The sequence below is a fragment of the Zalophus californianus genome, chromosome 3 (genome assembly GCF_009762305.2).
Source record: "Zalophus californianus isolate mZalCal1 chromosome 3, mZalCal1.pri.v2, whole genome shotgun sequence".
NCBI classification, from domain to species: Eukaryota; Metazoa; Chordata; class Mammalia; order Carnivora; family Otariidae; genus Zalophus; species Zalophus californianus.
In genome coordinates, this window is record NC_045597.1 from 161,375,184 (window position 1) to 161,390,176 (window position 14,993).

The window sequence follows — 14,993 nt, forward strand, 5'->3', positions numbered from 1 at the left end:
TCAGCAATGTGATTATGATATGTCTGAGAATTTTTTTTTTTTTTTTAGGTCTATGCTCTTTGAGTTCATTGAGTTTCTTGGATCTGTGGGTTTATAGTTTTCATCAAATATGAAAAACTTTTTTTTTTAAGATTTTATTTATTTATTTGAGAGGGAGAGAATGAGAGACAGAGAGCACAAGAGGGAAAAGGGTCAGAGGGAGAAGCAGACTCCCTGCTGAGCAGGGAGCCCGATGTGGGACTCGATCCCGGGACTCCAGGATCATGACCTGAGCCGAAGGCAGTCGCTTAACCAACTGAGCCACCCAGGCGCCCAAATATGAAAAACTTTTGACGGTTATTTCTTCAAATACATTTTTTAGTTTCCTCTCCCTATAAGTCTCCAATTATATGTATGCTTTACCACTTGATATTTTCATATAAGTTACTGATGCTCTACTTTTTCTAAAAAATCTTTTTTCTCATTCTGCTTTGTCTAATTTCTAATTCTGTGTCTTCAGGTTCATTGATCCTTTGCAGCATCTAATGTGCTGTTACTTCCTTTTTCATCTCTAAAAATTCCATTTTGTCTATCTATACCTTCCATTTCTTTCCTCATCATGTTCATGTTTATTCTACTATCTTGAATATGTGGAATATATTTGTAATAGCTCTTTTAACCTCCTTTTCTGTTAGTTCTATCTTCTCTGTCATTTCTAGGTCTGTTCCTACTGATTGATTTTTCCCTGCATTATGGGTCATATTTTCTTGTTTTTGTATGTCTGTAATTCCTAATTGGATGCTGAGAATGATAAATTTTACATTTTTAGTTACTAGATTTTGCTTTCTTCTTAATCTAGTATTTGGTTTATTTTGGTACATATTAAGATACTTGGAAACAGACTCCTTCAAAGCTTGCTTTTAAGCTTTATTGGTGGTGAGGTGGCATTGTCCAAAAGCCTTTAATGTAGAGCTGACTTAGTCTCTCCACTAAGATTATGGCCTTCTATTTGCTGTCACATGTGTTACGAATCCTTCCTCTCTGGCATAGATGAAAATGGTTTATTTCTAGCTATGTGAGTTCCTAGAATGTTCTACTCAATCCTTTTCAGTGGTTCTTTTTCTTGCCTCCAGTATTTCATTACTCAGATTAATCTCAAAGACTGAAGGGGACCTCCTTCACAGTTATCTGGAGATTTCTTGCTCTACATTTCCTTCCATTCTGGTACTCTACTCCACAAATTCTGCTTCTGCCCACCAAACTCCAATCTCCCTCCCTCTCTTCAATTCAGTGATACCTCCAAGCTCTGTTTTGGTTCTCCCTCCTGGTGCTGCTGTGCAGAAAACTGGTACAATTGTAGGGCTCACTTTGTCCTTTTCTCTAAGAAATTACAGTCTCCTGAGAAACAAACTGAGGGGTTTAGAGGGGAGGGGGGGATGGGTTAGCCCAGTGATGGGTATTAAGGAGGGCATGTATTGTATGGAGCACAGGGTGTTATATGCAAACAATGAATCATGGAACACTACATCAAAAACTAATGATGTAATGTATGGTGACTAACATAATAAAATAAAATTAAAAAAAAAAATCACAGTCCCATGCTGCCATCTTCCCAATGTCTGAAAACTACCTTTCCATAATTTTTTTTTGGTTTTCTTATTGTTTAAGGAAGGAAGATAAATCATATCCCTGTAAACTCCATCTTTACTAGAAGCAGAAGTGTGACATTTACTTTTCATGGATCTATCATATACATTATTTGGCTCAGCAGAGATTTATATATAAATTATGATAATATATAATATATATTATAACAATTATAAATTAACTTTTCTTAGATTTAAAATAGACTCAATCTATAAACAAAGCATGGGAGATTTAACTACAGCAATATAACAGAATGTATTAGAAACCTTAACAAAGAAAAGACACTATAGGAATAACAATAACAACAACAAAAAAATGGAAGGGACAAGAAAATGAAATTTTTAAAAAAACTTGTTCTTCTTCCATAGTAGGAAGTTGGTAGATAATGCCTATTGGTTTACATGCCAAGAAATATTTCAAACATATTAGAGCATTACAAATAATCATTAGAAAAATTTTAAAAATAATGTTTAATAAAACTGAGAAGAAAAGTTGTAAAAGGAAAGTTTGAAATAGTATAAATGCTCTAAATCATCTTTCAGAGTATGATATCAACACATTCTACCTGAAGCTGATTAGTTGATAAATCAAATAGAGTTTGAACTACATAATTTAAAACTATAATAAAACTTACCAGAAGAACTTTAAAAGTAGTTGTCTTGGGTAAATGAAACTGATAGTGTAGCTATGGGTGGAGAAAGATGACTTTTTCTTTTCATTTTATACCCTTCTGTGCAGACTGATTTTTGGGGGACTGTGTAGGTGTAATTTTAATTAAAAAGAAAAAGCTAGGGGGTAGGAAAACATAAAAGCTTAAAACTTACAAAAAACTACAAAGGGCATTCTTTTTTTCCCCCCAAAAGGCATTTTTAATAGGGCATTGATTAAATAATTATTGTACAGGCTCACAATAAGAGATAGTAGAATTTAGTTGTTTGCAGCACAGACTTCAGAGCCGGTCCACCTCAGTTCAAAACTCAGGCTTACCACTTTATTGTTCTCGGACAGATTAGTTGGCTGCTCCATGACTTAACTTTCCCACATATAAAATAAAGTAAAAATATCTACATCACAGGATTGTTATGGGGATTAAATGAGTTAAAGTATTAAGATATTAATATAGGAAATTGCAATAAAAGTATTGGGTATTATTATAAAAAAGAATGAAATGTGGAATCTAAAAAAAACAAAATAAACAAACAAAAAAAGAAAACCAGACTCTTAAATACAGAGAACAAACTGGTGGTTGCCAGAAGGGATGCAGGTGGGGGGGGATGGGCAAAATAGATAACGGGACTAAGAGGTACAAATTTCCAGTTGTAAAATAAGTAAGTCATGGAGATGGGTGTGCAGCATGGGAAACAGAGTTAAAGGTATTGCAGTGGCAATATGTGGTCACAGATGGTGACCACACACATAATTAGCACTGAATAATGTATAGAATTGTTGAATCAATATGTTGTACATCTGAAACTAATATAACATTGTATGTTAATTATACTTTAATTTTAAAAAAACTATTGGCTATTGTTATTAAAATAACATTACAGCCACTTAAAGTAATGAAATTGATTTAATAGCACATTTAATAGCACATTTATTAATTTTTTATTAATGTGCTATTAAATGAAAAATTAAGGTACAGATGACTGGTTGATCATAATAAGCAGTCTGGGAAGGTGCCAGTGGCATATAGGGAAGTCTTGGTGAAACTGACTCAAGTGGAATGAGAAAACTTCAATAGACATTTTTTTTTAATTTAAATAATTATAAAATATATGACTATCCATTTGCCAAAATATATTGATCTGTACTTCACAAAGAATGAATATTAATGTATGTAAACTAAAACTAAAACAATAAAAAACAGAATGTTGGCAGCCAAGAAATAATGCAGAAATTGACAAATGAATCCAACTGTATTTATTACAAATGTAAGATATATGACTACACTGAAAGGGGCAGGAGAAAAAAGGAAGTGACCTTAGTAACTTTGAAAAATAATGTTTTGGCTGGAAAGTACAAAGGCTAGAGACAAAGTAAACTGTACATAAACAATGTGTGCTAGTAAGTAAGTTTGTTCTTCATGGGTGTAGTATAATTTAGTAATTCTGACACTGCTTTGCATTTACATTGGGTTGGAATAAATAAATGTATAGTGGATGATGACAGCCAGGTTTCTCACTGTGGGAGAGAAAAGTTACACTAGATACAAGCAAGAAAAGAGGGTTAGAATAAACTCAGTGATACTGGAATAGATTCAGAGACACCAGTATAAACTTAAAATTAGCAAAATATAGAAAGAGATATATACAGAAACAAATATAGCTATATGTATATGCATGGTTTGTATACACACTTATATTATTTAACTGTCTGCTGAGAAGGCCCAGACACAATAGCAACAATACACCCAACTCCCAGCCTGGTTTCAAAATATCATTCTCCAGTAAAAATACCAGGGCTCCTTGTAGAAATGATTGATTCTAGGACTGGGGCAAGAAAGTTACAACATAAGCCTGGAATATCTTATAGACAAAAAGGAAAGTACTCAAAAGACAAAAGGATGGAGGCATGTCAAAGGGACACAGGACACACTGAAAGAATTGCTATTGGCTAAAGCCGGAAAAATTTACACAAAAAATCAATAATATCATCTTGGATTATAACCAAAAATATAAAATATATTTATTTAGAAATAAAATACTTCATAAAAAAAGAAATTAATTGGCTAATATAACTAGGAGATCTGATTCCAGGGACTCACTGTGACCAAGTCACTATCTCCTTGTATCTTTCTTCCTCTGTGTTGGTTTCTTATTTTTTTCTCTCTTAGACCACTGCTAGTTCTTGATATAAAAGAATAAAGACTTCTCTTAATATTCTTATATCAAATTATGTGGTTATCCTTGTAGCCACAGAGACAGTGTCAAGTTTGCCAACTACACCAAGGATTAGAGCTGGGGCAAGGATGATATCCTCAGGAAGGAATACTGATAGATAAAAATATTATAAGTATATGGACAATTAAAATGTACAGGCAAGCTTCATTGTGTTTTGCTTTATTGTCCGTCCCAGATATTGCATTTTTTAAATAAATTGAAGGTTTGTGGCAACGCTGTGTTAAGCAAGTATATCAGTGCCATTTTTCCAACAGAATTTGCTCGTTTTGTGTCTCTGTGTTACATTTTAATAATTTTCACAATATTTCAGACTTCTTTGTTATAATTTTACTTGTGCTGATTTGTGATCATTTTATTACAATGCTGAAAGCTCATATGATATTTAGCATTTTTAGCAATAAAGTATTTTTAAATTAAGGTATGTACATTTTTAAGATATAATGCTATTGCACACTTAATAGACTACAGTACAGTGTAAGCATAACTTTTATATGCACTGGGAAGCCAAAAAATGCATTTGACTTGATTTATTGTGATATTCACTTTATGTGGTGGTCTGGAACCAAACCTGCAATATCTCTGAGGGTGCCTGTTGTGTTGAAACAACTACCTATCTGTTTCAGCAAAAATATCAGTAAATTCTTACCTCATACCAGAAAAAAAGTATAAATGAACTAAACATATGTAAACATAAAAAGCATATACTAGGAAAACATCTAAGAGAATATTGACATAATCTTGGGGTGGAGAAATACCTTCTAAAAAAGATATAAACTAACAGCCACAGAGGAAAAGTTGTCAGATTTGACAACATAAATATTTAAAATTGCTATAAGGGACCCGAAGAAGTTAAAAAACATAGGTAATAAACAGCATAGATCACAAAGCATTGTTATTCAAAATATATAAAGCATTCTCACACATAAACACACAACCCAATTTGTGTATGGGCAGAGATTATAAGGAGTCAAATAACAGAAATACAAATGGATAATATACACATGAAAATTGTTCATTCATTAAAAATCAGAAAAATGCAAATTAAAATGACAATGGAATATCATTTTTGTGCAAACAATTAACAAAAACTAAAATGAATAGGGAGTGGAATACTGAATATTTTCTTACATTTTGGGTGCAAATGCAAATTAGCAAATCTGGTTTAAAGGATGATCTGGCAGTATATACATCAAAATTAAATATGCTCATACATTTTGATCCAACAAGTCTACTTCTCATATTTATCCTATAGTATATTGTACAGGTGAATAAATATAATACTTACCATTTAGCAAGTGACTATTATGTTCCAAGCCCTTTAAAATTCTTTGAAATAGATGATAGTATAATCATTTTGCAGATGACAAAACTGAAACTCAGATGTAAATTGCCCAAAGTTATATGACCATGAAAGTGGAAGAATCTGGATTTGAACCTAGATATTTCTGCCTGTAAAATCCAAGGTCTTTTTACTATATAATACTAATTCTCTTACCATCCACCAAACAATGCCTTTAAATGGTAGGTAAAATCAAATTCCCCATTCCTCCCCATCTTTCTTTCATACTGACTTTTGGGGAAATGATCTAGCATCCCATCATGGTCAGGGTTTAAATAGAAACTAATTAAGGTATATATTGAAAATCTTAATTTATGAAGGGGCTCTAAAAATGTGAAGGAACTATTGAAAGACTGTCACCTGAATCAGCTATGAGTTGAAAGAGATGTTTGTTAGTCCTTTCCAATTCAGATTAGCACTCCAGAAGTTTGTCTCAAAATACTGCATTTCTTTAACACACTGTCTACCTTGGTTCATAAAAAACTCTTCTTTTAACTTCAAACAACTTCAAAGTTTATTTCCCCACAGAATTCTGAAGATTTTGTGACTTTGTGAAGCAATTACTTTAGACTTTTAAGAGCTTGTTCTAGAATTCTGATATGTCTTCAGTTTACAAGCTCGTTGCCCTAGGTGATAGATTCTTTCAAACTTTTAAATCTGTTAATTGCATATAACCTATGTTTTATGGTTTACCAAGTGAATTTATCTTGTTCAATTTAATTAAGTTTTACCCATTGTTATACAGGTCTGACTACCACCGTTAAAGAAAATATTTAAGGTAAGTTTTCTTTTTCTTTCCCTTATAAAAATTAAACTTTTTATTTTGAAATACTGCAGTTTCCCATGAGTTGTAAGAAATAACAGAGAACCCACGGACCCTTTATCCAGTTTCTCTTAACAGTTACATCTTATAAAACTGTAGTAAAATATAACAACCAGGATATTGACATTGTACAGTCAAGATGCAGAATATTTCCACAAGGATCCCTAATGTCCTTTTATAGTCACATCCATTCCTCTCCTGCTGCCACTTCAATGCCTGGCAACTACTAGTCTGTTCTTCATTTTTATAATTTTGTAATTTCAAAAATATTATATAAATGGAGTCATATAGTGTATAACATTTTGGGATTGGTTGTTTTCACTCAGCATAATTCTCCAGAAATTCATCCAGGTTGTATATATCAATACTTTGTTCCTTTTTATTACTATTATTCCATGGTATGGCTCTACCACAGTTTATTTAGCCATTCACCAGTTGAAGGACAATCTGGATTGCTTCTACTTTTTGGCTATTATGAGTAAGGCTCCTAGAGAGTATTATGCTAAGCAAGTAAGTCAATCAGAGAAAGACAACTACTGTATGATTTCAATCATATGTGGAATTTAAGAAACAAAACAAATGAGCATAGGGAAAAAAAGAGAGAGACAAACCAATAAACAGGCTCTTAACTATAGAGAACAAACTGATGGTTACCAGAGGGGAGGTGGGGGGTGGGAATGGGTGAAATATGTGATGGGGATTAAGGTGTACAGTTATTGTGATGAGCACTGGGTGTTGTATGGAATTGCTGAATCACTATATTATACACCTGAAACTAATATTACACTGTATATTAACTAAGAGGAATTTAAATAAAAACTTAAAAGAAATAAATTATATTAAATCAACAGGTCAATCTGGGGAGAACTGGAATCTTTACTATGTTGAGTCTTCCAATCCATGAACATGGTATGTCCCACCATTTATTTAGGCCTTTGATTCTTATCATACAGATCCTGTACATGTTTTCTTAGATATGCAAGTATTTAATTTTCTCTGGAGTTATTGTAAATGTTATTATGTTTTAAATTTTTGTTTCCACATGTTGTTAGTATATAGAAATGCTATTTTTTCATTTTGAATTTGCATCCTCCAACCTTGTGGAACTCACTTATTAGTTCTATTATGTGTTGTTGTTGTTGTTTGCAGACTCCTTTTGGTATTTTCTACATAGACAATCGTTCCAACTGAAAATATAGTTTTATTTCTTCTTTTCTAATCTGTGCGACTTTTATTTCCTTTTCTTGTCCTATTACAATGGATAAAATTTCTAGTACTATATTGAAAAAGAGTAGCAAGAGCATACATCCTTGACCTGTTCCTGATCTTCGAAGAAGAGCATTCAGGCTTTCATCATTAAGTATAATGTAAACTATAGGTTTTTGCAGATGTGCTTTATCAAATTGAGGAAGTTACCTTCTCATACTAGTTTGTTGAGAGTTTTTAAATCAAGATTGTGTGTATAATTTTGCAAAAAACTTTTTTGTTTCAGTTGATATGAGTTTTCTCCTTCAGTCTATTGCTGTGGTGAATTATATGACTGATTTTCAAATGCTGAACCAGCCTTGCATATCTGTATATGATGAATTACACAGACTGATTTTTCCATGTTGAACCAGTGTTACATGATATATAATTCTTTTTATACATTGCTGTATAAGTGTGCTAATATATTGTTGAAGATTTATGCATCTAAATTCATGAGAGATATTGACTTGTGTCTTTCTTTCTTCCTGTCCCTCCCTCCCTCCCTCCCTCCCTCCCTCCCTCCCTCCCTTCCTCCCTTCCTTCCTTCCTTCCTTCTGTACTGTATCTGGTTTTGGTATAAGACTAATAATAGCCTCATAAAATGAGCTGGGAAGTATTCCTTTCTCTTCTGATTTTTGGAGTAGATTGTATAAAATTAGTGATAATTCTTTCTTGATTGCTTGGTAAAATTCTCTAGTAAAACCATCTGTGCCCAGACACTTCTTTTCCAGGAGATTTTAAATTACTAATGCAAGTTTTTTAATGGCCATAGTACTATTTTATTCCATTTGAGACTTCCTCTTTTACCCAAGGATTATTTAGAAGTGTGTTGTTTAATTTGTAAGTATTTGAAGGTTTTTCTGTTGTTTGTTATTGATTTCTGGTTTGATTCCATGTTATGTATATAGACAAAGATATATATGACCACTCACCAGGTTGTTTACTTCTTCATAATAGGCTGAGACCCATTGGCTCAAAAGCCTGCAAACACCAAACTAAAACTTATGCACATCCAATTGTTTTAAAAATAACCTCCAAAAAGCATATTTTTAGCTATTTAGAGCCCACCTCCTTTGCATAGCTCATGAAACTGTGCCCAATACATGCTATCCATAGATAAGGTAAATCCTGGGGACATAAAGTCCTCTAGTCCCTGCTGCCTTTGGACTTCTCTGACCTAGAGAGTCCCTGCTAAGCTATTGCATGAAATCACCTAGACATACAACACCCTCTCTAAAAACCTTGTCCCCCACAAATTTCCTTGCCATCCTCCCCTTCTGAGTGGTGGCTTCTGTGCTATGGCCTCCAGATGGTGTGATGTTGTAAGGGACTTTCCTCACATGCAAACCTATTACAGTGTTACTCAAATAAGATGTGTGTGGTCAGAGAACTCAACTTCTGGTTTTAATTATTTTTAATTTGCTGAACTTGGTTTTATGATCCAAGATGTGATCCATAAAATCTAAATATTCCATGGGCACTTGAAAACAAATTGGGTAGAGTATCAGAGTCTGTTGGCTGATTGTGTTGTTCAGGTCTTCTACATTCTTGCTGATTTTCTCTCTTGCAGTTCTATAAATTACTGAGAGTGGGCTGTTGACATCCCCAATTAACTGTGGATTTTATTTTCTCTTTAAGCTCTATCAGATTTTGCCTATTTCAGCTCTGTTACTTTAGGATTATTATGTCTTCCTGTTGGATTGATACTTTTATTATTATATAACATCCTTCTTTGTCTCTAATTTTTTTCTTTGTACTGAAATCTGTCTAGTTTATCTGATATTAATATAGCCATTGTTGCTTTTTATGATTAATGTTTGCATGTCATATCTTTTCCCACTCTTTTGTTAACTTAAATATTTCTTATAGAAAGCATATTGTTGGATATTTTTTATTCACCCTGCCAACTCTATCTTTTAAATGATGTATTTAGACCCCTTACATTTAAAGTAATTATTCACATATTGGGGCTTAAGTCTATCATTTTATTTGTTTTCTGTTTATTTCTTCTACTTCTCATTCCTCTCTTTCTCTTATTTTTTGTGGGTTAATATTTCTTCGAATACCACACTGATTTACTTATACTGTTTTTTAGTGTGTTGCTTTTTATAGTTTTCTTAGTGGTTATGCTATGTATTATATTTACATAACATTACAATCTATGATAACTGATACTTTACCTCTTCAAGTGAAGTAGAGAAATCTTACTTCTATTTAGGCCCCTTCCCTTTTTTAAAAAAAAGATTTATTTATTTATTTTAACAAAAGAAAGAGAGATTGGCAGGCAGGAGCAGGAGGAGAAGAGATTCCCAAACAGACTAGGCGCTGAGTGCAGAGCCTGACATGGGGCTTGATCTCATGACTGTAAGATCATGACATGAGCTAAACCAAGAGTTGGTCAGTTAACCCACTGCACCACCCAGGCACCCCGAGGTCCCTTCACTTTTAAAATATAATTGTCTTAAGTATTTCCTCTACTTACAATGTGCATCACAGTAGATGGTGTTATAATCTTTGCTTTGACCATCACATATTATTTTAAAACTCATGAGAAGTAGGATAGTCTGTAATATTTGCCCATTCTCATGTTCTTTTCTTATGAAGTCCCAAGCCTTCTCTCCCTTCTTTTCTTTTTTTTTAAGAGACTTTCTTTTAGCTATTCATTAAGAATCTGTTTGCTACCAACAAATTCTCTTGGTTTTCCTTTATCTAGAATGTCTTTATTTTTCCTTCACTCCTGAAGGAAATTTTTGCTGGGTATAAAATTCACATTTACCAGTTCTTCTCTTTCAGTACTTGAAAAAATGTTGTGCTGCATCCTTCTGGCCTCCATGATTTTAGATGAGAAAATCAGTCATTCAGATAGGTACTCCCCTATAGGTAATGCATTCTCTCTGGCTGCTTTCAAGATTTTTTTTTTTTTTCAGCTTTCAAATGTGTAATGATCATGTGACCTGGTGATTTCTTTGGATTTATACTCTTCGAGACTTGCTCAGTTTCTTGAATCTATAGGCTTATGTCTTCCACCAAATAGAGTAAGTTTTCAGCAACTATTTCTTTAAATACTTTCTTTCACTCTATCATTTCTTTTTTTCTTCTCCTCCTTCTCCCCCTCCTCCTCTTTCTCCTCCCTCTCCTTCTATCCTTCTCCTTCCTCTCTCCTTGTCTCTCTCCACTCCTTCTGGAACTCCAATAATATGAATGTTAACTCTTTTGCTGAAGCTCTGTTAAGTTTTTTCAGTCTGTTTTCTTTCTGTTGTTCAGATTGTGTAAATTCTATTGATATTTCCTTAAGTTCACTGCTTCTATCCTCTGTCATTTCCATTCTACTATTAAGCCCGACCAGTGAGATTTTTATTTTGGCTATTGTCTTTTTCAGTTCTATAATTTCCATTGGTCGTTTCTACAACTTCTGTGTCTCTGCTGATAATTTTTATTTGTTTCAAGAGAATTTCTGATTGCTTGATGAAGCATTTTTTGGTGGTTGCTTAAAATCCTTGTCTGGTTATTTCAACATCTGATTCATCTTGGTGTTGGCATCTTTTGATTATCTTTTCTCATTTATGTTGTGATTTCCCTGGTTCTTGGTATGCCAAGTGATTTTCAAACATATCCTGGATACAAAGGATCTTATATCATGAGACCCTGGATTTAAAAAAAAAAAAAAAATTTTTTTTTTTTTTTTAAGCAGGCTATCCCTCTCCCCACGTGGGCCTTGACTGCCTCCAATCTAGATCCTTGGGAAGTTGTGGCATGTAGTTCCTCACATCCACAGGTGACCTTTGGCCTTGGCTGCAAGTGATCTATGAGGGGTGAGGAGTGTAGTATACTTGGGAGTAAAAAAATATAGAGTATACTTGTGATCATTTGCCTAACACACTACCAACACCTTTGGGGGGATGTCACAGAGCATTTAGTAGAAAGAAACTATTAGTGATAACAGCAAAAAGCCAAAACCTACATGGCAAATAGACAAAATATAACATCTACTGGGTAACTACTTTGTACTACTGTGCCAGGTGCCAGAAGATAGATAAGTAAGATAAATACCTTATCCCAATGTAGTAAAGGCTATGGTTAAATCATCAGCTATAAAGGATGGGATATTTCTTTGGTGGTAATATGTTAAAATGGCACCTAAAGTGCCACAGCTAATATGTAGTCAAGCCCAATCTGAAACTACTTGTCAAATCATCTTTAACTGTCAGTGCTACTTTGATTATGCCTATTGTACTTTGTAAATTTATCTCACTTACAAACAATTATGTTACTGTAATATAATGGTTTATCCCAAATAAGTCTTTCCCACTACCTCACTATAAGGTCTTCTAAGTCAAGAGTATATTCTGTTCATTTTTGTATCCACAGTTCCTGGCACATAGTAGGTACTCATTCAGAGTATCTGTCAAGTGCCTAGGTTTCAGACACTGTTCCAGATGAAATACAAGACACAGAAACTCCAGCTCTAAATATGCTTATATTCAGGTAGAAAAAATGGGCAGCTATGATTAAAGATCTTACTACACTGGCATTTAGAAGATCATTTGCACTTTGCTTAAGAGGCTCTGAGTCCCTTGGAGACTCTGATGGCTGTAAATTTCTGATAAAATTTATGTTTCTGATAAAATTTATCTTCATCAAAATATTTTGTGTTAGGTATACATAAAAATCTCTTTCTCTAGCTCATTGATCTTATCACAATATGAATTGTTTGAGTGGACTTGGTAATGCTACTGCTATGAAGGTTCAGTTCAATTCAACCAAAACAATGTAAGTTGTATGTGCAAAGCACTGGAAAATATTTTACATATAGTATCTCACCAAATCACCACTTTGGTTAAAAAGGCCTTTCATTACCCATGTCTACCCTTCCTTTTCTGCCAAGATAAACACCCTGTGTGTTTATCTAGTATGCTATATTATAATTCCTTGTGTACTTTTCTGTCAGCTACATTCACTAATATATTTTTTGTTACTCAAAGTCAGGGGAAGAGGAGAAGGCAGTTGATCATATGTGCTCTAGGGTCAAATCCCAACTGCCTTACTAACTGTGTCACCTTATACAATTTATCTAACCTCACTGAGCTTGTTTACTCATCTGCAAAATATAAACAATAACAATGCCTACTTTGTTATGAGGATTAAATAAAATAATACATATAAAAAACTTAATAGGGGGGGAGAGGAAAAAGATGGCAGAGGAGTAGGGGGCCCTATTCCACCTGGTCCCTGGAATTGAGCTGAATATCTACCAGACCACTCTGAACACCCACGAAATCAGCCTGAGATGTAAGAAGATAGATCTGGATCTCTACAGAATATCACAGGTGTTTGGTTTCGAGGTATGAAGCAGGGAGCCATGATTCCACCAGCAGATATCAGAGGATAAACAGAAGGAGAAGGGAGCCGAGCCCTCGGGATCCGACACCGCCAGTGAGTGATAGCCTCCTGTGCTGGGCACCGGGCACAAACTCACAGACTGGTAACGATGGGGAAAGGACCTCAGGGCAGCTCCCCAGACTGAAACCCGGAGCGGCAGGGCCACACGTGCAAACTGGGGCAGCTGGTGGTTTTAGAAGCACAAAGGGCAGAGACATGCCCCAACTTGGAGGCGAAGACTAGGAGCGCTGCTGAGGGGCACACAACCCAGGACGCTGCAGTTTATAGCAGCACAGACAGAAACGGAGATGGTGTGGCCTGGAGAACTCACTGAAGAACAGACTGCAATCTCTCTGCTCTGAGGCAGAGGGTTGGGAACGATCTCTTCTGTTCTGACTCTTGGAAGAGACACGGAAAGCCACCAGGGAAAGCCACCAGTGAGCAAAAACCCCCAAAAACCAGTTTCCACTGAGCCCATCCCCCACCACAGGGGGCAAGGTAACTGTTCAAACAGGGTTGCCTGAGTAACAGCATGGCAGGCCCCTCCCCCAGAAGACAGGCTGGGAAAACAAGAGGACAGCAACCCTAAGGTCCCTATAAAACAGGTGCATCTTGCTTGGGTTGTGGTCAATAATTTGGACTCTATACATTCCTTCAACTACCCCTCAACAGAATGACTAGGAGGAGGAACTCCCAAAATAGGAAAGACTCAGAGACTGACTTATGCCACAGATTTACAAATGGATTCAGATATAACCAAGATGTCGGAGATGGAATTCAGGGTAGCAATTGTGAAGATGATAGCTAGAATGGAGAAATCGATTAATGGCAACATAGAGTCTCTAAGGGCAGAAATGAAAGCTGAATTGGCAGAACTTAAAAATGCTATCAATGAGATCCAATCTAATCTAGATAATCTAACAGCTAGGGTAAGCGAGGTAGAAGAATGAATTGGTCATTTAGAAGACCAATTAATAGACTAGAAAGGGAAAGAAGAGGCCAGGGAAAAACAACTCAGAATCCATGAAAATAGAATCAGAGAAATAAGTGACACCATGAAACGTTCCAATGTCAGAATTATTGGGATCCCTCAGGGGGTGGAGAGAGAGAGAGAGGACTAGAAGATATATTTGAGCAAATCGTAGCTGAGAACATCCCTAATCTGGGGAATGAAACAAACATTCATGTCCTAGAGGCAGAGAGGACCCCTCCCAAGATCAAGGAAAACAGGCCAAAGCCCCAGCATGTAATAGTAAAACTCGCAAATCTTAGAACCAAGGAAACCATCTTAAGGGCAGTTAGGGGGAAGAGATTCCTTATGTACAGAGGGAAGAACATCAGAATAACATCAGACCTATCCACAGAGACCTGGCAAGCCAGAAAGGGCTGGCAAGACATATTCAGGGTACTAAACGAGAAGAACATGCAGCCAAGAATACCCTATCTGGCAAGGCTGTCATTTACAATGGATGGACAGATGCAGAGCTTCCAAGACCAGCAGAAACTGAAAAAATATGTGACCATTAATCTGGCCCTGCAAGAAATATTAAGGGAGGTTCTATAAATGGAGAAAGACCCCAAGAGTGATTTAGAACAGAAATTTGCAGGGACAATCTATAAAAACAAGGTCTTCACAGGCAACATGATGACAATAAATTCATATCTTTCAGTAATC

General features: G+C 35.2%; 1 protein-coding gene across 16 annotated transcripts in view; it reads right to left on the bottom strand.

The window, feature by feature from the left end:
- C2CD6 (C2 calcium dependent domain containing 6) overlaps positions 1–14,993 on the bottom strand; it is a 146,109-nt gene that overhangs the window by 12,077 nt on the left and 119,039 nt on the right. The window contains exon 16 of one of the 16 annotated variants that reach the window (XR_003519452.1): positions 5,815–5,978. The exons of 14 other annotated variants lie outside the window; for them this stretch is intronic. The gene's annotated coding sequence lies outside the window, so the exon portion shown is untranslated. Of the gene's footprint in view, positions 1–5,814; positions 5,979–14,993 lie in introns of those variants that run through there. One more of the 16 variants, XR_003519456.1, reaches the window with a different exon arrangement.